This window comes from Ursus americanus, chromosome 26 (assembly GCF_024610735.1).
Source record: "Ursus americanus isolate L20-20 chromosome 26, mUrsAme1.1.p, whole genome shotgun sequence".
Classification (NCBI taxonomy): Eukaryota; Metazoa; Chordata; class Mammalia; order Carnivora; family Ursidae; genus Ursus; species Ursus americanus.
In genome coordinates, this window is record NC_142152.1 from 37,186,123 (window position 1) to 37,209,840 (window position 23,718).

A 23,718-nucleotide genomic window follows, 5' to 3' on the forward strand; every position below is an offset into this window, starting at 1 on the left:
GTCTCCTCCATATGCCTCCACATGAAATCCACCTGCTTCTCTGCAGCTCTGTGCTCCCATCAGAGCATGAAGCTGCTTCTCACCTGCTCGTGAGGGAGCAGAAGGTCTTGGGCAAAAAAGGTGCAGAGTCTGTTGGAAGATTAATAAACACATTAAAGGGGACCTGAATGGGATCTTATTTGAAGTATATTATATTTGAATATAATTTTGAACTAACACCGTGGTTTGCACACGCAATGCTTACTTGTGTATATGAAGAGTTCTAATTTGGAAAAGAAAAAAAAAATCCTTTGAATGAGAAGAACTTTTATTTCTTGGAAGCCTACCTGTTCTGACAAACACATCAAGCCTGAGCACTGTCGCTCACGGGCCGGCAGGCCAGGTAGACGGCAGAGTGCACAGGGTGCATTAAACTAGTCCGTATGCTATTTTAGCACGAGTCTCATAAACCCAACCTAAAACAGGGTGGCAAACATCATCATTGTGTGCAAAAGAGGCAGCATTTTCTTTGCCAATGACTCTCATTGTTGGGTTCGTGGTGGTAACTGGGGCTGGTCAGCACCGCCCTCCCCTAAGCGCCATATGCATTAAAGAAAGACGGACGGGCACCGGCTAGTGAGACCTACAGCAGCTGTCAACTGTGAAGGGACGCTCTGGAATATTAGACCAGGGTTCCTCGGCACCCCTGACATCTTGGGGATCACGGTGGGGTGTTTGGTAGCATCCCAGGCTTCTACCCATACACCAGCCCTTCCTAGCTGTGACACCTTAAAATGTCACTAGACATCGCCAGATGCCCCTGGGGGACAAAATCCCTCAGGTTGAGAACCAATCTAGAGAGTTCGTGAGGAAAAGTGTAGACGGGAGGGCCACAGCCTCTGGTTTTCTGTCCCACCGTCTGTGAAGAGCAGCACACGAATCGCAGGCATTATTGTTTCTGACAAGGCGTCTGCATGCACCTCAGTAACGCTGAAGGAACACGTGGCTGTGAATGCCACCTGAGCTGTGGCCAGCCTCCCCAGCACAAGGTCGGGCCCGAGGGAAGGGGCGCGTGGTCCAGGCTGCCTTGCCTTGCAGGGGCCATTGGAGCCAGATTGTTCCAGGCAACATGTCATGTGGGGGCGTCCACAGTGGGTGGGGGGGGGGGTGTCTCCCAGTGGCCTTGGTCAGCTCTGGCTCCCCAGAACCAGGAGGCACAGAAGCCTTGGTGACGGCAAGGGCTGGAGGGGCCTCGCCCAGCGCTCTGTACCCGCTGCCCTAACTCAAAGAGAAGGGAGGCTTGCTCAGTGTGATTCCCTACCTTAAATGACACAGCTTTTCAGGGGTGTCTGTGTCACGACTGTTTACATCTGGTGTCTCCTTTCTGGTTTGAGTTCCACAACACCCATGGAAGGTAGATGAGCGGGGATCACTAGTCCCATTTTATAGATGAGGAAACTGAGACCAAGGCCGATTGAGTGACTCTGCCAACAAAGACTTGAACCTCACATCATTCAAATCACCGGTGATGGTCCGTCTGAGTTTAGAACCGAGGGCCGTTTCTGCTCTTGTGATAGGTGCTCCTTAAGAGGCGAAGTTAGGAGGGAATTTGCCACGGTGAGCTCTGGGGCACACAGGGCTTCGCAGGACATGTGTTTCTCTCATCTCCCCTCCTTCCTTAGGCAGGATACCCCGGGGGTAGGAGCATGAGCTCTGGGGTCAGATGGCCAAGCCTTCAGCAAACGGCTTAACCTGTGTGAGCCTCAGTTTCCCCACGTGCAGAACAGGTATACTACTAATCACTAAGGCTCAGGCTTGTGAAGCTGACGTGTGGAGCCGTCAGCACCACGTCCTGCTTCGGTCGTGCTCACTTCCCATGAGCCCTGACTGTCCCTCGCGTGTTTTGTTTTTCTGCCTCTTGACGCAGTTGGCTCCGCGGTCCATAAAACGGGGGTGAATCCCTCACGGAATAGGTTTGTTGTTGTTTTTGAGAAATGTAATTAAAATCTGGGAAGCATTCATTAATTCTGGAAAGAAGACAAGTCTCCACCATGTGGCTCACCCCCATTCCTGTTCTTTAGAGAATGCTTTTTTTCTTTTTTTTTTTTTCCAGACTAATTAGTATTTATTGGTGTGGCGGTGTTTGATGAGACAGGCAGCATAACTGAGTAAACAGAGGGCACAAAGGGTAGGGGTCCAGCTCAAAGGAAGGCTGGGGGGTCACCCACATCTGTCAGGTGGCCCTGGAGGATGGGGAGGAGCGGGACGCTGGCACACGTGGATTATGCGGGAGACTGGGGGCTAGAATGTGGCTCCCACCAGCCTGGACCTGAGCTGCAGGCATCACCTTCACTTTTCATTCATGTGTAACCCCCACACCAACCTAATGATGAGGACACATTCTCCAGAAAGGTCTGAAACCCCCAGTGTGTCTCCACTGAACTAATATATTTATGGCATTTTGGTGCGTGAGGTCGTTTCATTTGATTATCACTAATGGTGCACCTTATGTATTATTATCCCCATTGGACAGATGGGGACATTGAGGCCAGACTAGTTTGGTGGCTTAAACTTAAGCAGCTGTTTACTAGCAGAGCTTTATGGACACCCCACTGTGTCTCAACCTCTCGGAACAAAGTGGGTCTAGGCTGAAGGAGAGACCGTGGCATTTTGCTGGGGAGTTAGGTTGCTGATGCATCCTATGGCGAAAGAGTTTCACAATACTTTGCATTTTGCATTTGCAGTTGTCCCATTGTGGGAAGTCCAGGGTTAGGGAGACAGAGGCTCATTGGATTGATGGGGATTAAGGGAAGGGTGGAGGCAACAGGGAAAGGAAGCTGAGGGTTGAAGGAAGGAGAGACCCTCAGGGAGTGGACGATCAAATGGAATGGTGGGTAGCCAGAAGACATTTTGAGAAGAAGAACTAGAAGCTGAGCGTGTTGCTGCAAGCACCTTCCTCCCTAGAATAACCAGAAGGATCTCAGAGGAAATGCGAAATGGGGAGGGACGGTGACTTTTGTAGCCCAGACCACGATGAAGCTCATCAAAGACTTTTGAAACCTGGTCGTCTGAACACCCAGAAAAGGAGAACATTTGGATCCTTATTTACTTTCTCTTTTCTAGGCTCTGTTGTGCCCCTCTTCTTAAAACCACAGGGAGAATTTCAGAAGGCGCTCTGAACTGCATTAATTAGATCAGCAGACCACAGCTTCTATGAAACTCTTTTGATGCATTTAAATGGTCTGTTTCCCTGGCGTTATGAAGACCGAGCAATGTTTCATGTAGAGAAGAACTCATTTTCTCTCTTGACCAGGTTTTCAACCTTGCTCTGTAAACTAGGAACTTTTGTTCTTTTGAAAATGTTGGAGTTTTCTACCCATTAGTCTGTCTGATGAATTTGCTGCTCCTGGAAGTAGGAAGGCTTACCGGATTGGCGAGATGAGTAAAGGGACTGAACATGGGTGTCTTAGACTCTCTGGGCTCCTTCTCTTGCCATATGAGGACTCCAGAGAGTGTACCTTCCCTCCCGCTCCTGTTTTTCCTTAGGACAAGCCAACCTGGGTGAGGCCCAGGACAGTCTTGGTGACTCTGGAAGTTTTCTTAGCCCCTCTGTGACGCACAGGGTATGAGTTGGTCCCAATTCTCCTTTAGCTGTTGAAGTGTCTCTTCTGCAGACCTGACTCCTGTATGTTGTATATATTCCGTGATCTAGGCTTCTCGGAGGAGGTGAAAACTGTGCTCATTTGTGAGAAATGAGTCAGTTGGATTGGGATTGAATTCTAAGTGGATTGGAAGAACAATCCAGAGGGCATGGCTTCAGCAACAGTATGGGGTTGAGAGACAAGATGGTAAGAGTAGGGATGTGTACGGGTCTACATGTCTATTTCCACAGCGTAGGAGGTGAGTCAGGGAGTAGTAGGAACAAGACAAAAGTGGTCAGTTCGGTGACATCCCGGAATCTTTGGTGCCCAGCTCTGGAGCTCTGACTTTATTGTGTAGACTAATGAGTTCTGAAACATGTTTCCTGGAAAACTAATCCCGTGATATGCTCCTTAGGAAAAAGTCTTGAGGCCAAATATGTCCGGGTAGTGATTCCCAAGAAACAGTAGCACATTAGGGACTGAGAAGTTTTGCAATGAAGAAAACTATTCAGGTTATTGACTTGGTAACAATTTTTATTTTATTTAATTAATTAATTAATTAATTTAATTTTTAAATTTTTTTAAAGATTTTATTTATTTATTTGACACACAGAGAGAGAATACAAGCAGGGGAAGGGGCAGAGGGAGAGGGAGAAGCAGGCTTCCCGCTGAGCAGGGAGCCCAATGTGGGGCTCGAGCCCAGGACCCTGGGATCATAATCTGAGTCCAAGGCAGACACTTAACCAACTGAGCCACCCAGGCATTGGTAACAATTTTTAATGCTCTGAAAATCCAGTATTTCAGAAATCTGTTTGGCCAACACTGTTTTTGGGTAATCAAGGGTCTTTGAAATGTGTTACAAAGGAGAGTGGTTCCATAGGATTTACCTTTAACTGGGGAGGATGGATTTGAAGGAAACAAAGCTGTTTGTAGGAGACTAGCAAGGAAAAGGTTATAGGAATTTAGGGAGACATGTTAAGGATGTATAAAACACTGGGTGATATTGAAAAAGGAAATGATTTCAGATGTATTCAGGAGGTAAAATAATCAGAACCTGGAGATCTATCGGTTGTGATGGGCAATGAGAGAAAGTGTCAAGGATGACTTTCAGGATCGACCAGGTAGATGGTCATGTCACCAACTAGGAGAGAGAGAACACTTGGACATGTTGAGTTTGAGAAGCCAGTGATGTGTCAAGGTAGAAAGATCTGGTATGCAGATAACGGTGAGTCTGGCTCACTGGAAGAAGTTTCTGGCTGATGATACAATCTTTGGAGTTGTGGGTATTTAGTTGGTAATTTGAAAAATGGCACTGAACAAGAGCCCCTAGTCAAAGGTGTGTGTAAAATTAAAAGAGCCACAGACTGAGAATAGAATGTTAAGAAATAACATTTAAGTGATGGAAAGAGGAGAAGGAGCCTATGGGGAATTCTGGGAGAGAGTAAAAGTGATAGGAGATCAACCAGAAGCTGGAATGCCATGGAAACCACGCAAATAGGAGAGTCAAGAAAAACCCAGTGATAAGCAGAGTCAAATCTAGGACACAAGCACGGTGAGATGAGGCATAGAAGAAACGTATCACCAGTGGCTCTTGGGAGTGGTTCCAGAAGGGTGGTAAAGAGAAAGGTGAGTTTTAATGCGCTGAGAACTGAAGGGGAGTCAATGAATGGCATTAGAGACAACTCCTTTGACAGAATGGGAAGGAAAAAACCAGGGGAGAGGTTGCATGAGAGCTGAAGCTGAGAGACGTAAGCACGCAGCCAGCGGAAAAGAGATTACAAGTACACGAACAAGAGGGGACAGTTCGTGGAGGAAGGAGAGAGAACCTGGAATGGGAAAGAATGCTGAGAAACGACAGGTCAAAGGTTTTGACAATGACATGATGGCCTGATTAAGGAAGGACTGTGAATTTTTAGCAGACATAATCAGTGCAGTCACCTGGTGGCTTGGCCGCTCAGCGATCTAGCCCAGGAGCGGAGAGGGAGATGGGGTTCTTCTGCCGTGGTGGAGTTTTGCCAGCTGCATGCAGTGTAGGCGTAGAGGTACCATGAACTCAGGGATGTTGATGAAAGAATGGCTTAGACGGTCCACCATGGAATAAAGACGGGGTAGGGACAGAAAATGGGCATAAGGGAGCCCAAGACTAGGAGAAGATGGAGAGGCTGGGGGATAAGGAATACCCCTGAAGCTTCCCTGGAATTAAGGGCATGAGAAATGGGAAGATTAGACCAGAGTGGGGAATGCTAGAAGTTGTGACTTCAGGAGGAAGATCCCAAAGAAAGGAAGTGACCCCGTGGGGGGCCGTTGGAAAGTCAGGGATATGAAGAGGTTCCAGAATTGGAGGCTGAGGTGTTGCTGGGTCTCCCGCAGGGAGGATGAGGCTGGGTTGGCTCATTGCCTCCACTGGGTCTGCAATAGGATGTGTTAAAACATGCTAGACCGGCATCTCCTGTTCTTGACACACACGACCACCTGCCTATTGGGCATTCCACCCGGATGCCTTACAGCTACTGCAGACTTAATTGGACAGAAACTGATCTCATTGTGGTTTTCTCCCGAAAGAGTCTTCTCTTTTCTCTTCCTGAGTTCTCTCTTGTGATTAATGGCTCCCCCATCTGCTTAGTAACTCAGGCGAGAAATCTCTGTCTCTCTCACATATCTCATATTCCAGTGATCTCCTCCTCTCCTCCCCATCCCCATCATTGTTATCAAGAACCTTATCCCTGGGACAATAATTGCAGCCTACCTACAGCTATCCTCCTGACTTTAATTTAGCCTTCAAGATACTGCTAGAATGATTTTCTTAAACTGCTACTCAGAGCATGTCATTTCCCTGCTCAATAACAGAAGTTCCAACCCTTAGCCAAGGACCTTGAACGTCTGTCTCTACCCTCATTTCCAGCTGCATTTTCTGTATCTTCTATTCATACATCCCTAAGTTCTAGCCAAACAAATGTATCTCCTATTCTTGGCTCTTGAGTATGTCCTACCTTTTTCTTTCTTCAGGCTGTTCACTCTGCCTAGAATGCCCTCCATCTCCCCCAATATGGCTTTTAAAGTCCTACCCCTCTTTTCAAGAACCAGATCAAATGTCACCCCTTCCATTAATCTGGTCCTCTCTTGCCTCCCTTCAACTGAAAGGACCATTCTTGAACTAAACCTCTTCTCACCATTTCCATTTTGTCTGGGCTTCTGGTCGATGCCATGCACACCTGGCTAAACCTCTTAGACTATACGTCGTTGGAGAGTAAGGGCCAAGTCTTAATCTTATTCCTTGCTGTCCCCTCCAAGGCCCCTGGGCATACCTGGGACTTTGGAGTCTATCCGAGCCAAGTGGGAATCCAGTCTCCAAGTGAAAGCTGTGTGACTTGGGTAAAATTCAGACCCTCTCTGATTTTCAGTTTCCTCCTCCCTAACACAGGGATAATGAGACTGACTTCATAGTATCATTATGAGAATTAATTGAGACAACAAAAGCAAGGCAATGAGGGTTTGCCTGGCGGATTGTAGGTGTTAAATAAAACTTTGCTTTTCCTCCAAATTGTAGCTTTGAATATGTGAAAAGAGGAGTGGAACAGAGTGAGTCAGATACTACTCATGACTCTGTGCCCAAGAGGACTCGTTTTTGGGGCAAGGGGGTAGGACCAAGGGGATTCCTCCTGCCTTCCTGCTTTGCTTTCTTGCAAAATTTTCTTTAACGGACATTCTATTTTTTTAAGTTAGAAAGCACTGTTATAAGCAAACGTGTATGTACGACTTATATTCATATTGAGTAATGCTATTTTTCACTGACCACTCTGGAAATTTTCTGGGCTTGCCCTTGAGAGTTTCCATCCACAGACTGCTAGCTAAGCCAGCTGTAGAATGATCATCTCTCTGAACAATCCCGAAGTTACTCAGATCCCCCGTGGAAGCCCTGCTCTCCCCTCCTCTTTCCACATTCAATTTCCTTTCCACTATCTCCAGGGCAGCTCCTGAAATGAGAAGTTTTAATTGTTGTTCTCCACCAGGGTTTGAAAGGGCACACAGGGCATGTTTCATCAGTTGACTTTCCTGCTGGGGTAGGTGCCGTATGAGACGCATTTAAGCAGTGCTTCCTCCCCGGATCCTGTCGCTACAGCACGATGGCATGTGTGAGGTGGGGAGAGCCATCACGCCTGGGATCCTGAGATAGCCAGGGGCACCCCCAAATCCCAGAGGATGACAGGTGCTGAACAGGACAGCAGGCCGGCGTGATTCTATAACGTGGTGTAGCGGAAAGAACGCGGGATGGAGAGGCAGCCGCAGCTGTGCTAGGTTCCCAGCTCTGCTGCGTCCTTGTTTTGTGACTTCACCACATGCCTTGTTTTGTCTCTTTGGTCCTTGGGTGGGTCCTGGAGAACGTGAGAATACAATATCTTCCTCCTAGGTTTGTTGGGGGTTAAGTGAAGGCCATGGAAAGCCCCAGCCACATGATATGTGCATAATGCGAATGCTCAATAGATGAAAAACCCCCTTTGCATCCGTGATTTCCCATCTGCCTGGAGAAGATGGCCTTTCAGACAATGTTGACATTCGTGTGACATTCCATTTCTGAGCAAGCACCAATGATGTGTGCCCAGATGATATGGAAATATCTGCCCTTGCCCCCAGGGAAGTGAGGGTCTAATGGAGCTTGGAAAAGCTGACGAGTTAAGCCCTCAAGTCCAGTATTGTTGGTCGGGCAGAGGGAGAGCCTATGGAAGACTCCAGAAAGCACCAGAAACATCCTGGGCCCAAGACCCAGCACCAGATAGCACAACCTCAGTCCCTGAACACTGACACTTCTTTCACAGGTGAAGGAGCTGAGGCCCAGGGAGCTCAAGTACCCCGTTCAAAGACGCACGCAGCTGCCTGACGTTGGAAACTCAACAACCGTTCCTCGGGTGAATGAATGAACAAGGGACTGAAGGTCATAGCTGCCCACTAGTCTTTAAAAGGTATCTGCCCCCCCCCCTACCCGGTCACAATCTATCCTCCCAGCTTGCTCTATGCATCATTCCAAGGAGCTGCCCTGGTGACTGCAAGCCCTGGGTCAAGTACCTTTACCAGACGCCACCTGGAAGCTCTCCGCGTGGATTCAGGGCTCTGCAAAGCCCAACTGGGGTTCACCTGCCCAACCTCATCTCTGGTTACAGAATTCTTCCTGGTGATTCTAGGCTCTGGATCTCTACAACCTTTCTGGTCATAATCCTCATAGCTTCCTACCTCCTTGTCGTTGTTTACCTTGATCCCTTTCCTCACCCTTCCCTTAGCTCAAGGGGCTTTTCCTCAGCATTTCCTGCCTGCAGAATTCTAGTTAAACATGATCTCCTTGGAAGGAGTCATGTCCTGTGCTCCCAAAGCACTGCCCGTCCCTCGTCCTTCCGCAGTTGGCCCTTCCAAGCCAACTGTGGAGTGGAGCCATTTGAGTCTGTTACGCACTGGGTGAGCTCCTCGAGGGTAGCAGAAGGAAACTGATACGTCTCTGCAGCCCCGACTCCCCGCCCAGGGCTTAGCACGAGTAGGTGCTCAGTAGGTACGAGGTGAGTGAATGAATGTATAAGTAAATGAGCATAAGTGCTGTTCATCTGCAAGGAGCTTGGGGCACACATGCATGAGGTGGTTGGTTAGGGGAATTGAGAACATGAGTGATGCTGAGCTGACTGGGCTACGAGGGATGAGAAGGGGGTTGGGCCCAGGTGGGGAGCTTCGGTGAGGATCCTGGCTGGCCTGGGGGCCGTGGACATCACGTGTGCCACATGGAGGTGTTGGGTAGACACCGCAATGCGTGTTGACATGTAATGAATGTATGATATGACGGGATTCAAATTGAGTCTATCCCAGGCTCTGCTTCATTTACTTCTCATGGCAACCCTACCGAGCACTTCCCACTATCACCCTCATTTGTCATCAGACAAAGGGGTGAAGTAATTCACCCACAGAGACCCAGATCGTGAGTGGTGGAGCCCCAGTCAAACCATTGCTGTTTGACCCCAGAGCCTGTGCTGTCATCCACCTCACCACCTTCACATGACATGCAACAAATGGTGCCCTTGCCTGCTCGGGGCTCGTCCCAGAGCCAGGACTACAGAGCGGACAATGATCTATGCAAAGCTGAGAGATCAGCTATCATGCAAATAGCTTGGGTCTCTACATGCCTGTGTGCATGTGTTTACCAAGGACAGGTCACAGTGTTGTCTTACTCCATTTGGGCTGCCGTAACAGAATACCATAGATGGGGTGGCTTATCCACAACAGAAATTTATTTCTTACAAGTCTGAAGGCTGGGACATCAAGATCAAGGTGCCAAGAGATTCAGTGTCTGGTGAGGACCTACTTCCCATCTTCTTGCTGGGTCCTCACGTGGCAGAAGGGACAAGGGAGCTCTCTGAAGACTTTTTCATAAGGGCACTAATCCCATTCATGGGGGCCCCATCCTCATGACGTCATCACCTCCCAGAGAAGGCCCCACCTTCTAAGACCATCACATTGGGGATTAGGTTTCAACATAGGAACTGGAGGCAGGGGACACAAATATCGAGTCTAGGAAATGTTTTTAGGCACGGCTCATACGTACAGAGGTTGTCACAGTTTACCAACCCCTTTCCCCTCCATTATGTCATTTTATACTCACACCTGCCCTGCAATGCCAGCATTGCTTCACAGACGGAGATCAGACAAGATTAAGTAACAGGTGCATAGTCACATTCTAGGGAAGTGGTAGGGTTGGAAATTCAGTGCATGTCCATTGCTTTGTCTTATGAGGGTCTTTGAGGATCATTCATTAATGACACCCCCTTCCGTGTCCAAAAGAGAAGGTGGATGGAACATTTATTAATGTTTTAGATATTTATTTATTTATAAAATATAAATATTTATATAAAGATATATAAATATATATAATATAAATTTTCTATAAAATAAATATATTTGTTTATTTTATTTATTTTTGAGAGTGAAAGATTTTTATTTATTTATTTATTTTTATATAAAATATAAATATTTATATGATATATAAAATATTTATATATAAATGATACATAAATATTTATATAAAATAAATATATTCGTTTATTTTATTTATTTATTTTTGAGAGACAGAGTGTGAGATTTTTTATTTTATTTATTTATTTATTTTTATATAAATATATTTATATAAAAATACATATAAAATATAAATATATATATTTATTTTTGAGAGAGAGAGAGTGCGAGCATGTGTTTACCATGCAAGGGGGAAAAGGCAGAGGGAGAGGGAGAGAGAATCTCAAGCCAACTCCATGCTGAGTGCAGAGCCCAACGCATGGCTCAAACTCAGGGACCCTGAGATCATGACTTGAGTGGAAATCAAGCGTTGGCCGCATAACCGACTAAGACACCCAGGCACCCCCGGATGAAACATTTAGATTAGAGAACATGGCTTATATCCTTGGGTAAGTGGACTTAGCAGAATTAAACCCTAGAATTAAACCGACTTAACCACTTGGTCCTAGCAGCTGGAGTGGGATGGTCCATAGGGGAGCGGGTCCTCCCGGGTCAGTCCTAGGACACAGGAGAGTAGAGAACTCAGGCGTTGGTGGGGAGGCTCACTCTCAAGACGAAGAGGAAAGGAGCTAACCTGAGCCTGCCTGGTTTAATTTGCCATGTTTGCCCATCAGATAAGTCACTTTGGCCCCTGGTGAGATTGAGGGAAGGGGGTAGAGAGAGGCCATTAGCCAAGTTCCTTCCGTATGGAAAGAAACAGGAGACATGAAGAGTTCCACTAATCACGTTCCTTCCTTGACAGTGGAAATATCAAGACTAAAAACCAGTGCTCCCGCCTCACAGGAGGAATCACGGAAAATGCTTGACCCACTGCCATTGCCAGATTGTTGCAAAGAAAAGGTGTATCACGCCTGACTTGAAAGCTATGCATCGCTAGGAAATTTCACTAGAATACAGCTGGTGAAGGGGACACACTTTGCCTTCAGTGCTGTTGCAAACGATCTTTACATTTCCTTGCTGAGCATCTGGCCGGTGAAGAATGTGGCAACGAGTCAGGTAAAATTTTCCACCTGATTAAATGTGTCAGAAAGTTAAAACAAGAGCTTTCCTGGGTCAGGGAGCAAGAATATCCTGTCCCCTTCATGGTCCTTCTAGCTGGACTAACAATCAAAATGAGACAGGTGAGCAGCGGAAAATCTCGTTGAATACCGTACGTACGGAGAATCCACACAGACGTGGAAATTCCAGAGGCAGTCAGACACAGTCAGGTGCGTGTATCCTCCTGTATCAAGGAGAAGGAGGCAAGGTGACGGGGACTTCAGCGGGGAAGAAATGCACTTCATAGGTAGATGGAAAGAAAGGAAATGTTTGGCAAATAAACGTTTGCTGGGCCACTCAGAAACAAGGGGGCACAGAAGGCTGAAAGTCAAACACTCCTTGCCAGGTCCCTCTCTGGCTCCCATCCCTGGTTCCTATCATAACGTAGTGATCTATGCTGATAGCTCTCTTCCTGGAGCAGGTCCTCTATCTAAATTATTTTTAGGCAGTTGTGGGGAAGGTAAAGAGCTTTTCTGAATCTGCTGGGTCTTAATGTTTTTGTTTTTGTTTTTTTTTTTAATTTTTTGAAGTGGGCTTCCACACCCACGTGGGACTCAAACTCACAACCCTGAGATCAAGAGTCGCAGGCTCCGCCACCTGAGCCTGCCGCATGCCCCTGATGGCTTTTTAATTCAAAACAGTCTTCATGCCAAAGTGGCCCATCTTGGGGTGGCCTGCCCTTGGCCCCGACACCTGTAATTAGCATTATTATGGAAAATAATGGCTTTATATTTTGAACTACAAAGCTACAAAATATGAGAAAATTCTTAGAGAGGGGTTTTGATGGGAAGCCTATCCAAAGTTTTAGACCTCTATTTCAACCTTCGATGTGTGTCCTAAAGACAAAAATTTTAAATAATGTAGAAAGAAACATTCTCTATCTAGAAATATATTTGGTTGACATTTACCTAATAATAATTGTTTGAAAAAAATACCATAATGTCCCCAGGTGTTTACTCCTTTTTAAAAAATCAGTTTTATTGCGGATTTACATGCCACAAAGTTCACCAGTTTTATGTGTGTCATTTTATGGGTTTTGACAAAGGTAAATAGCCATGTAATCACTAGTAATAGTTACTGGTTAGAAAAATATCAAATTCCTTATATAGCAGTTGATGCCTTTTATAAATCTTCAAGGGATCATTCATTGTTCTCTAGAACTTACTACATTTAACTAATTTCATACAGAATCGCATTTTTTAATAAAGAAGGGAACAATTAAACATATTTCCCTTGCAGGCAGCATGCGCTGTTACAGGAAGCCGTGTGGGCGGGCACTAGAGTTGGCTGCAAAGCAACGTCCCTCAGAAGGGGAGAAAACTATTCACTCCCCAGCAACAGTGATAATCCTGAGTCCATAATGGAGCCGGAAACCCAGGAGCCAACATTGCTGCTTTGCCAGCTCTGGAGAAATGCTCCCCACACTCCCCTCCCATCCTCTCAGGCCGTTCACACCCAGCTCAGCTTCCTTTTACATAACACCTCGTGGTGAGAAAGTGCTTTCACAACCATTTTACAGTTTAAAAAGTGCTATCGCCTCCATTAATTTATTTAATCTCTTCCTGCTTGCCCTGAAGCTAACCGGGCCCTTCGATGAATTCACTCAGAGTTGGATCTTGAAATTACCAAGCCCTGTGTGTCCGCGTCTCTCTTGCCAGGCACGGCTCTCTTAATGGCAAGGTGCACCGCCATCGGGCTGCAACTCGATGGGGGACGAGCCGTCATTCTGTGGGCTCCGTTGCCACTGAACACTGGGTGTCAGGGGCTGATGATCTGGGGAGTTGATCCAGCAGTAATTTGGAACTCAGGCTCCAGAGCCAAGTCCCTGCTGCTCTGGCCGGGGTTTGGGGTGTGTGAAAAAGCAGTGCAGGAGAAAGATCCAGAGCGCATCTCAAGAAAGAAGTCTTTTGCCAAAGCTCAACTGCAGAGGTGAGAGAGAGTCTAGATGGGGGATGGCAGGCAGTTTTCTCCCCATCTTCAGAGGAAGTGGTCGGCAGGCCCGGGACACGAAGAGAGAATGGAATGGGGGATGACTTATGCCCTTCCCCAAGGCAATGCCTGCATCCCTGGCCCCAGATGGAAGCAGGTCACTAGGATTATAATATGGCCACTTGGGGGCCATGGCTCAGGAATCAGAGAACCTGGATCCCAACGCCAATGCTGGCATCAAGTTGCTGTTCACCCTTGAGCAAGCCTTTCGCCTTCTCTGACCTTCGATTGTCTCATCTGTAAAAGGAGGGGAGTTGGTGATTGCTGAGTGTCTTCTAGAACCGGAATTCTAGCACTCCGTGGAAGGAGAGCTAGGGGGTTTGAGCGGTGGGCTGAAGAATAGGGAGGCCGTGTGCTCTGCAGTCGCAGGTGTCCTAGCCAAGTGGTGCCCCAGCTCCTCCTTACTTCTGATGACTCCACTCTGCATTCATTTCCCCTTCTTCCTCCTCTTGGGTCCTCTCGGATCCCTCAAATCTAGAGCCCTGAGGGATCGCCCCGGTTTGTAGTATGACACGTTAGTGGAAGTGGCAAAGGTTTTGGAGTAGGCAGATGTTGACGCACATACTGGCTCCAACCCTCGCTCGCCTGGCAGATCGCCTGTCCATTCTTGTCCATGCCTGAGAAGGGGGGATAATGCTTCCTATGTCCCAGAGCTGTTGGGAAGATGAGAAGGGTAAACCACCAATTGTAGAAGCCTCTTGATGAATGACAGCTGTTCTTAAATAATAACACTGAAGTAATGAAAGAATCAGAAACAGTGACATTGTTCCCCCATCCCCCCCATTCAATGCTGTAGGGGCTCCCACGGACACTATCAGAAATGTGGCTTGGGGCGCCTGGGTGGCAGGCAGTTAAGCGTCTGCCTTCGGCTCAGGGCGTGATCCTGGTGTTATGGGATCAAGCCCCACATCAGGCTCCTCTGCTATGAGCCTACTTCTTCCTCTCCCACTCCCCCTGCTTGTGTTCCCTCTCTCGCTGGCTGTCTCTATCTCTGTCGAATAAATAAATAAAATCTTTAAAAAAAAAAAAAAAGAAAAGAAATGTGGCTTGATCGTGCGCTCCGGAAGCCCTTCTTCCCCATCCCTGCATGCAGGAAAACAAGCCTGGAGCAAAAATCCTGGCACTGGGATGTGCCCCAGATCCACACTCACTAGCTGAGGGAACTTGAGCCCTCTGAGCCAGTGTTTCTTGTTTGCTCATTCACTCATTCATTCAGCAGGCTTTTGTGGGGCACTGTGTGCTGGAGGGCACTGCATCAAAGGAGGTATGTAACCCCAACTCGACCTGTCTCAAGGGTTGCCATGGGGATCAGAAGAGATGATGGGGGGCCGTTGGTGGGATTTAAGGAGGGTTCTGAGCATTGGTTATTACTATCCATAAAGTCATTGCTATGGTGATACCCAAGGCCAGGTATCGTGAACCCTAAGTGAGGTGGGAAAGGCCAGAGACTGCTGTGAAAGGGACTCACGCAGAAACCCAGCGTCTGAGCCAGCAGGACTTGAAGACGGGGAGAAAACTGGCAGTTGGACCTCATTTCCTGGAAGGGCAGGACCAGGTCCACAATTGCTCATCCCTGCATCCCCAGTGCCTAACCTCATGCTGGGCACAAGCGAGGGTCTTAGGATAGAAGGGAGCAGGGAAGGGTTGGGCATAGCGGCTACTTCAACTGTGTCCATATGGGGCTTGCAGGCCTAAATATTCATATAAAACAAGTTATCCCACATGTGAGGCTCTCTCCAGCAATGCTCAGCTGCTTGGGTGCCAGCAACTAAGGAGGGTCATTGAAGAGGGTCATTGAGCTCAATCTGGTGGCATCTGGCCAAGTAAGAGAAATGGTAGAAGAGGGGCAACAGTGTGGTGCATTCTGCAAGAAATTGACTTTAAGGGTGAACCAAAGAGTCTAAAGTAAGAAGAGGTCATACTCTGAGAGAGTACCAGCCCTTGGAATGGAGAGTACGGTGAGAGGGAGGAATGGTGGCAGGGGGACCGGAGCAAGTGAATTATGGAATCCTTGCAACTGAGGTTTCCAAGGTGATATGATCACTTGGTGGTGACAATGTCCAGGGTGTGCCAGTGGGGGCAGGTGGTTTTGTTGGGATAAAGAAGGTTGTTGGATATAGAAAGTTCAGGAGCTGATGGACCAAGGGAGCTGAGTTATCCACACATACATTGTAGCCACTGAGAGAGATTTTGGTGGAGAAGAAGGTGAACCAGGAGTTCAAGTTCTCAGTGAGTAAGAGGAATAACAGAGAGATCAGTAACTAATCAGGGTAAGGGGAGGTATACTGGGTAGCATGAACATCAAGTGAGGAGGGAAAGAGGTCTGGAAAAGGCATAAGGATGAAAGGAGGATGCTTAACCCATTCCTGGTGCTGAGATAGGAAGGAGTTCATCAATGAGATAACTCTAGGCTCTCAGCCCAGAGACAGCACCCAAGGAATCTACGTAAAACTACACTAACGAGCCCTAATCTTCCATCCTCCTCCTGTATATTTGCCTTCCCTAGAAGCTCAAAGTCGTTTTCCTTGGTCTTGTCACTCCTATTCAAAATGTAATTTTGTTTTGTTTTGTTCAGATGGTATCTAAGCCCCTGTTCTAGACACCCCTTTGAGTGACTGGTCACGGAGTGCTCCCACCTATATGCACAATGCACATGCCAATGAACTTCTTTGTTTTTCTCATACTAATCTGTCTGTTGTCAGCCTGATTCACAGAGATCCAGCCAATGACCCTAAGATGTTTTCTTCCCCTCCACATGCCTCTGAAGAGAACAGTATGAAAAAGTGGGGAAAGGGAATGAGTAACCTTACAGTGGATCAACCAACAAGCATGGCCTCGGTCAGGGCCAAGGACAACAGCGATAAGTCATGTTTCTAGTAGGTACCCTCCCCCTCTTGCTATGACATGGTGATCTGTCTGGTCTTCCTCCCCAAACCCATAAGCCCAACCTAGTCATGGGAAAAACACCAGACAAATCCCAACGGAGGGACATTCTACAAAGTGCCTGACTCAACAAAACTGTCATTCATCAAAACCAAGGAGAGTCTGAGAACTACCACAGCCAAGAGGAGCCTCAGAAGACATGACGGGTAAATGGGATGCGGTGCCTTGGATGGGGTCTTGGGACAGGAAAATATCATTGGGTTGGAAACTGAGGAAATCCGAACAAAGTTTGGTTAATTGACGAGGACAAATGTACCATAATAATGGAAGGTGGTAATGACAGGAGAAACCAGGCATGGGGGATCTGGGAACTCTCCGTACTATCGTCGCAATTTTTCTCTAGATCTAAAACTTCTCTAAAATAAAATTAAAAGTTTATTTAAAGAACTCAGCAGAAAGGACAAACCAATCTGCATATTTTCTTAGGATCTACGGTCTCCTTCTAAAATAATAGATATTCATTATAGAGTTTATAATTTTGAAAAAATGACGTTTTCAGCCACTTAATTTCAGATGGCAGGGATGAACGTAATACCTTCAGAAAGATGTGGAAAACATCTTGAGCTCTCACGATGGTTAGAAGGTCACTGGCATTAGAGATGTTGGTTAGGGCAGTTGAAAGCTCCTGCCTGGGGGGTGCCTGGGTGGCTCAGTCGTTGAGTGTCTGCCTTCAGCTCAGGTCATGATCCCAGGGTCCTGGGATCGAGCCCCGCATCGGGCTCCCTGCTCAGCGGAAAGCCTGCTTCTGCCTCTCCCACTTCTCCTGCTGGTGTTCCCTCTCTCGCTGTGTCTCTCTCTGTCCAATAAATAAATAAAATCTTAAAAAAAAAACCAAATAGGTTACTGTAGCTCCATTAGGGTTTTCTATCTGTATAATCATATCATCTGCAAATAACAAGAAAGAAAGAAAGAAAGAAAGAAAGAAAGAAAGAAAGAAAGAAAGAAAGCAAGCTCCTGCTTGACTTTTAGACAGACATGGGTTTAAATCCCATCTACCAGTTGTGTGTCTTTGGGCAAGTACTCTTGACTTCTCAGGGCCTCAGTTTCTCCACCAGCAAAATGGGAAGAAAGGGCCTGCTTTGCATTCAACACTTCCGTGAAAATTAAATGAGATAAAACACATGAACCGTCTTACAAAAGCTGTAGGGCTCCTAGTGCCTGGCATACGCTCCGTGAATGACAGTTCTCAAGCAAGCCGTGTCCAAGTCACCCTTGTCCCCTTTGGATGTGATTGGAGTCACCATGCTGCTCAAACCTTCATGAGCACACAAATCCCCCGAGGATCTTACTAAAATGCTGCTTCTGAGTCAGTAGGTCGGGGTAGGGTATAGACTCTACACGTCTCCCGAGCAAACAGGTGATGCTGATGCTGCTGGTCTGGGGACCCCATGATGAGCAGGGAGAGTCTCGGCTCCTGTGGACCGGCCCTGACCTGCCCACTCGGTGTCCTTGGGCAAGTGACCTTCCCTTGCTGGGGCTTACTCTCCCATCAGTGAAACAAAACAGAACAAAGCCAAGAAGCAAAAGAAGAAAGCACACAAATTTCCTTTCCAAGAGCGATGGCTTTGCCTCCCAAAGTGACAGCACTGGTTTACCCTGACGCTGTCCGGCTGGCTCATCCGTACATCCAGGCTCTGGAAACCCAGACAGGGGCTGGACCTGCTAGCTCCCTTCCAGGTTCTCAGGAGGTGACCCTGTTCTGGCCTCCCCAATTGCTTGTTTGTAAGGATCATGGTGGGGACCTTTAAAAGGTTCAAGGGGAAAAACACCCTAATTTTACAGATAAAATTAAATGGAACAAATTGCATTATTTCTGTCTGAATTCCCTTCCTCGTGGCTCATTTTGACACGCAGGAAATAAATTGCCATCAACCCCCCAAACCAGCTGCTTCCAGTCAGAGCGAATGGATCATGATTTAATGAAGACAGCCATCTGGTACAGGGTAAAAACCCTAATTAAGCAATATATGAATCAGAACAGAATTAGCGTTCAAGTCCTTAGAGCTCTGTAACTGCTGGGAGCCTCGTGCAGTCGTCACCACGTGGAGCAGCCTCCCTTTACGCAAGCACGGACACAGGAGGAACCCATACCGCACCTGGGATCCTGCAGCCCCAACAGGAGGGCTCCGATTCTGTGGCGTTAATTGAAATAAACAACTGCTCCCAGAGGAAGCTTGGTGTCCTCTGAACACTCCCATGCATGGGACACGTCACAGTTTGCCAAATGCTTTCGCACCAGGCGTCCCTTGAGTCCTCTGCCCCTCACCCCTATGGGGCTGCCAGCCACAGCGACAGGGTCAGTGGCTCACTCAAGTGCCCACAGCCAGAAAGGAGCCAGGTCAAGCCTGAAGTCCAGGTCATTCATTGGCCTCCACATCCTGCCACGCTGGCTGCCCCCTCCTTAGGTGAATATCCCTGAGGCTTTCGTGCCATCCTAAATTACTGAGAGACTCTAATTACCCAGGCTCCGGGCTCTGCATGGTCAGCGCCCTCTGCCTCTTTCAGATGTTGGAGAGAAAGACTCTATCGCCCCACAAGGCTACTTGAAGTTCTCTCTACAGCGGTCTAGTTGGACAGAGGACCAGCTAGCTGGGAGACCATGACCACTGTTTCATGGCTGTATTGGGAGATCTTGCAGCTCTGGGCCGTGCACATAGCGGGTACTCATTGAATAATTGTTGAATGGGTAAAAGAATAAATGCATGACCTTGAGAAGTCCTTGCATCTCTTGCGGCTTAGCCTTGGGACTCTAGAGAAATGCTCAGCTGCTACCTCTTGCCATTATTTGAAGCTCTCAGTATATTATGTGTTCATCAAAGATCTTAAAAAAAAAAAAAAGTCGTACCGCCAAGTGATGCGCTCCGACTGACAAAGGAACAGAACTCTATGCTCCGTCCCTTGCCAGCCCGGAATCGTTCTGCTTTAACAGCACCGCGAGGTGTGGCTGGTAGCTGACCCTTGTCTCAGCTGCCGTGTCCTTTGTTACCACAGAGGAGAAGTGCTTTTTCCCGTATGTTTCCCTACTAAGTGTGTCTTTCTCATTTGGAAATCATGTCTTTCACTCATTTAACAACGGAACATATTCGTTATTAATGGGTATGAATTCTTTACATAGTATAGTAACTTTTTGCTGTAAATATTTTCCCCATGTGTTTTCTCCCCTCCACACCTCCCCTCAGAATGTGTAGAAATTCTAAATTTTGCTGGTGTCCCAGGGCGCCTGGATGGCTCAGTGGGTTGAGCCTCTGACTCTTGATTTCGGCTCAGGTCATGATCTCAGGGTCATGAGACCAAGCCCTGCATGAGGCTCTCCTCTCAGTGAGTCTGCTTGAGATTCTCTCCCTCTGCCCCTCCCCCTGCTTACGTTCCCTCTGTCCCTAAATAAGTAAATAAAATCTTTAATTTTTTTTTTTTTTTGGAGTCCCTTCTTCCCATTGTTTTTCCTTGGGCTTTTTTCTATTACGGCTCTACTTAGCAAGTCTTTTCTGCCCCAGATAGCCAATAAATATTCATTTCTACTTCTTCCAGTGTCCTGTTGATTTTCTCACATTTACATTACCTCTGTAATCCATCTGGAATGTATTTTGTTATTTGGAGTGAGCGGCTTTCCTTTTGGCTGCTCGCTTCTTCATTCTCCGCGAGGCTGCAGGGACCCAGACACGTCCAGGTTCAAAAGGACACAGCTAGACATCAGTGTGAGCCTGAGTGGATCCTGGGCTTGTATCAAGCATGTTGAGTATCTAAAATTAGATCGCCCTGGGAAAAGAAGTCTTTTTTTTTTAAAGATTTTATTTATTTATTCGACAGAGATAGAGACAGCCAGCGAGAGAGGGAACACAAGCAGGGGGAGTGGGAGAGGAAGAAGCAGGCTCATAGCGGAGGAGCCTGATGTGGGGCTCGATCCCATAACGCCGGGATCACGCCCTGAGCTGAAGGCAGATGCTTAACTGCTGTGCCACCCAGGCGCCCCGGGAAAAGAAGTCTTGGTCATCTTCGTACAAATGGAAGAAGAACCAAGACAAAGAGTTAAATCATTGTTTTTAGGTCCTACACCTCTACTCACTCCAGAGATTCGGATCCAGGGTCATTTCCTGTTGTCCCAGCCCCCAGCACAGCCCCTGCTCACAGAAGCCACTCAGGAAATGCACGTCTAATGACTGTACAGATTTAGGAATAAGTGACACTTATAAAGTTCCATTGGGCCCCTGCCATGTGTGCCGAGCATCTTCAAGATTCTATCTCGTAAACACTCACAATAAACCAGGAAGGTAGTGATGACTCTCATTTCGTTTACCCAGCAGGAAACCGAGGCTCAGAGAGGTAAGGGCCGCAACCGCAGTATTGGGGGTTCAGTTTTCAGCAATGCTGCACATCCTTCCTTGTTCGGAGCCTTCTTTTTCAGATAAGGACATCAAGGCTCAGGGAGAAGCTCGAGGTCACGTTGTCAACATGTTCTTAGGCAGACTCGTGCTGCACATGGAATCAGGATGCTTTAGGGACCCCAGAGCCATCACGTCTCTCCAGCCTCTAGTGGGCAGGCCAGCATCTTGCCTGTGATGGGTTCTCAGAAAATAATGATTGATCTGAGCCAATTTGAACTTGTTATAAAGTTCGATACCAATGCCGCTAGACCTGTCCATGGCATTTTCCACTTTTCCGAACACCCTTCCTTTGCTGTCTTGACCCCACTGCTTCTGCCATCCCTGAAAATAATGAAGTCCAAGGCTATAGAGGACAAAGTACCCTGTATGGACCATTCCAATGGCCATGATTCTCATCTGTATGCACAAAGAAGAGGAGACTGCTGACCTTGGAGATTCTGTATCCTCGGTTGTGATAGTTAATTTTATGTGTCAACTTGATTGGACCACGGGGGGCCCAGACATTTGGTCAAACGTGATTCTGAGTGGGTCAGTGTGGGCATTTCTGGATGAGCGTAACTTTCGAATCAGCAGACTGAGCAAAGCAGATTGCCCTTCCAATTCGGGCTGGTCTCATCTAATATATCAAGGACTGGAGAAGAACAAAGAGGCTGGTTGAGAGGGAACCCCTCCTGCCTGACCACTGAGCGGAGACATTTATCTTTTCCTGACTTCAGACTCACACTGAATCATCGAGTCTTCTTGGGCCTTGAGCCTGTGGCTTTCAGACAAGACCTGCACGCAGACTGGTTCTGTTTCCCTGGAGAAGCCTAATTAATACATCTGTATAAGGAGATGGTGTCTTTCCAGCATCCATTAGGGGGACATGTGTCCTTCCAAGTGACAAGTGACTCTCTGTGCTCTGTGTTAGCTGCTTACAACATGCATCCACAGATATCCAGTTTAATTCCCACAAAAACCCCGGGAAGGAGGAATCAGTAGTTCTCCTATTTACAGATGGGGAAACTGAGTCCCCAAAAGATAACGATTTGCTCCTGGTCTCATTAGTTTCCCAACTCCCATCCGAGTGCTCTTTCTGGTGCTCCTTTCTGGGGTGCAGACCAGATTTTCTGGTCTTGCTTGGGTGTGGCACACGGAGCCAAATCAATGCTCCTGGTTAGAAGTCATCCCAGGACCCGGTACGTTGTGTTTTTTTTAGTTTTTTAATTAATGATTTTTTATTATATTATGTTAGTCACCATACAGTACATCCCCGGTTTCCGATGTAAAGCTCGATGATTCATTAGTTGTGTATAACACCCAGTGCACCATGCAATATGTGCCCTCCTTACTACCCATCACTGGTCTATCCCATTCCCCCACCCCCCTCCCCTCTGAGGCCCTCAGTTTGTTTCTCATAGTCCATAGTCTCTCATGTTTCATTCCCCCTTCTGATTACCCCCCTTTCTTTATCCCTTTCTTCCCCTACTGATCATCCTAGTTCTTATGTTCCATAGATGAGAGAAATCATATGATAGTTGTCTTTCTCTGCTTGACTTATTTCACTTAGCATTATCTCCTCCAGTGCCATCCATGTTGCAGCAAATGTTGAGAATTCGTTCTTTCTGATAGCTGAGTAATATTCCATTGTATATATGGGCCACAACTTCTTAATCCAGTCATCTGTTGCAGGGCATCTTGGCTCCTTCCACGATTTAGCTATTGTGGACATTGCTGCTATGAACATTGGGGTGCATATGGCCCTTCTCTTCACTACGTCTGTGTCTTTGGGGTAAACACCCAGTAGTGCAATGGCTGGATCATAGGGTAGCTCAATTTTTAACTTTTTAAGGGACCTCCACACTGTTTTTAGGACCCGGTACTTTGAAGCAAACTTGTGTCCTTTATCCAGTGGACCCAGTTCAGCAGGACAGGAAGTTAGGAGTCTGTGACCAGAGGGATCCTAGCTTCAGGGGTTCAAGGGTTCTGGGTGAGAACATGGCTCAGGATGTGGCTGAATCAGGTGGCCAAGGTGGCCAAGTGTGAAGGTCATGCGGAGTGGTAGATATGCCAATGTCCACCGTAGAAAGAACCAGGGACTGGCAGAGACTGCGGCAAACACGAATGCTTCAAGAATTCACACTCCGTTATGGACTGAATGTGTACGAGCCCCCAGATTCACGTGTGGAAGCCCAACCTCCCTCATGGCTTTATTTGGAGATGGCCCTCTGAGAGAGTAAAGTTACTGGGGTCATAAGAGTGGGGCTGTGGTCCCATAGGACCTGGTCTTTATAGAAACAGACAGAGTGAGTGCTTTCTGTCCCCCTCCCGCTCCCTCTCCTCCCCGAGCACACACAGGAAAGGCCACGTGAGGACACAGCAACAAGGCAGCCGTCTGCACGCCAGGAAGACAGCTCCCTCCAGGTGCTGACCGTGCCGCCACCTTGGTCTTGGACCTCCAGCCTCCCGAACCAGGAGAACATAAACGTCTGTTGCTTAAGCCACCCAGTCCATGGTATTTTATTTTGGCAGAGGACATTCCTATTTTATTTTATTTTTTTAAAGATTTTATTTATTTATTCGACAGAGATAGAGACAGCCAGCGAGAGAGGGAACACAAGCAGGGGGAGTGGGAGGGGAAGAAGCAGGCTCATAGCGGAGAAGCCTGATGTGGGGCTCGATCCCATAACGCCGGGATCACACCCTGAGCCGAAGGCAGACGC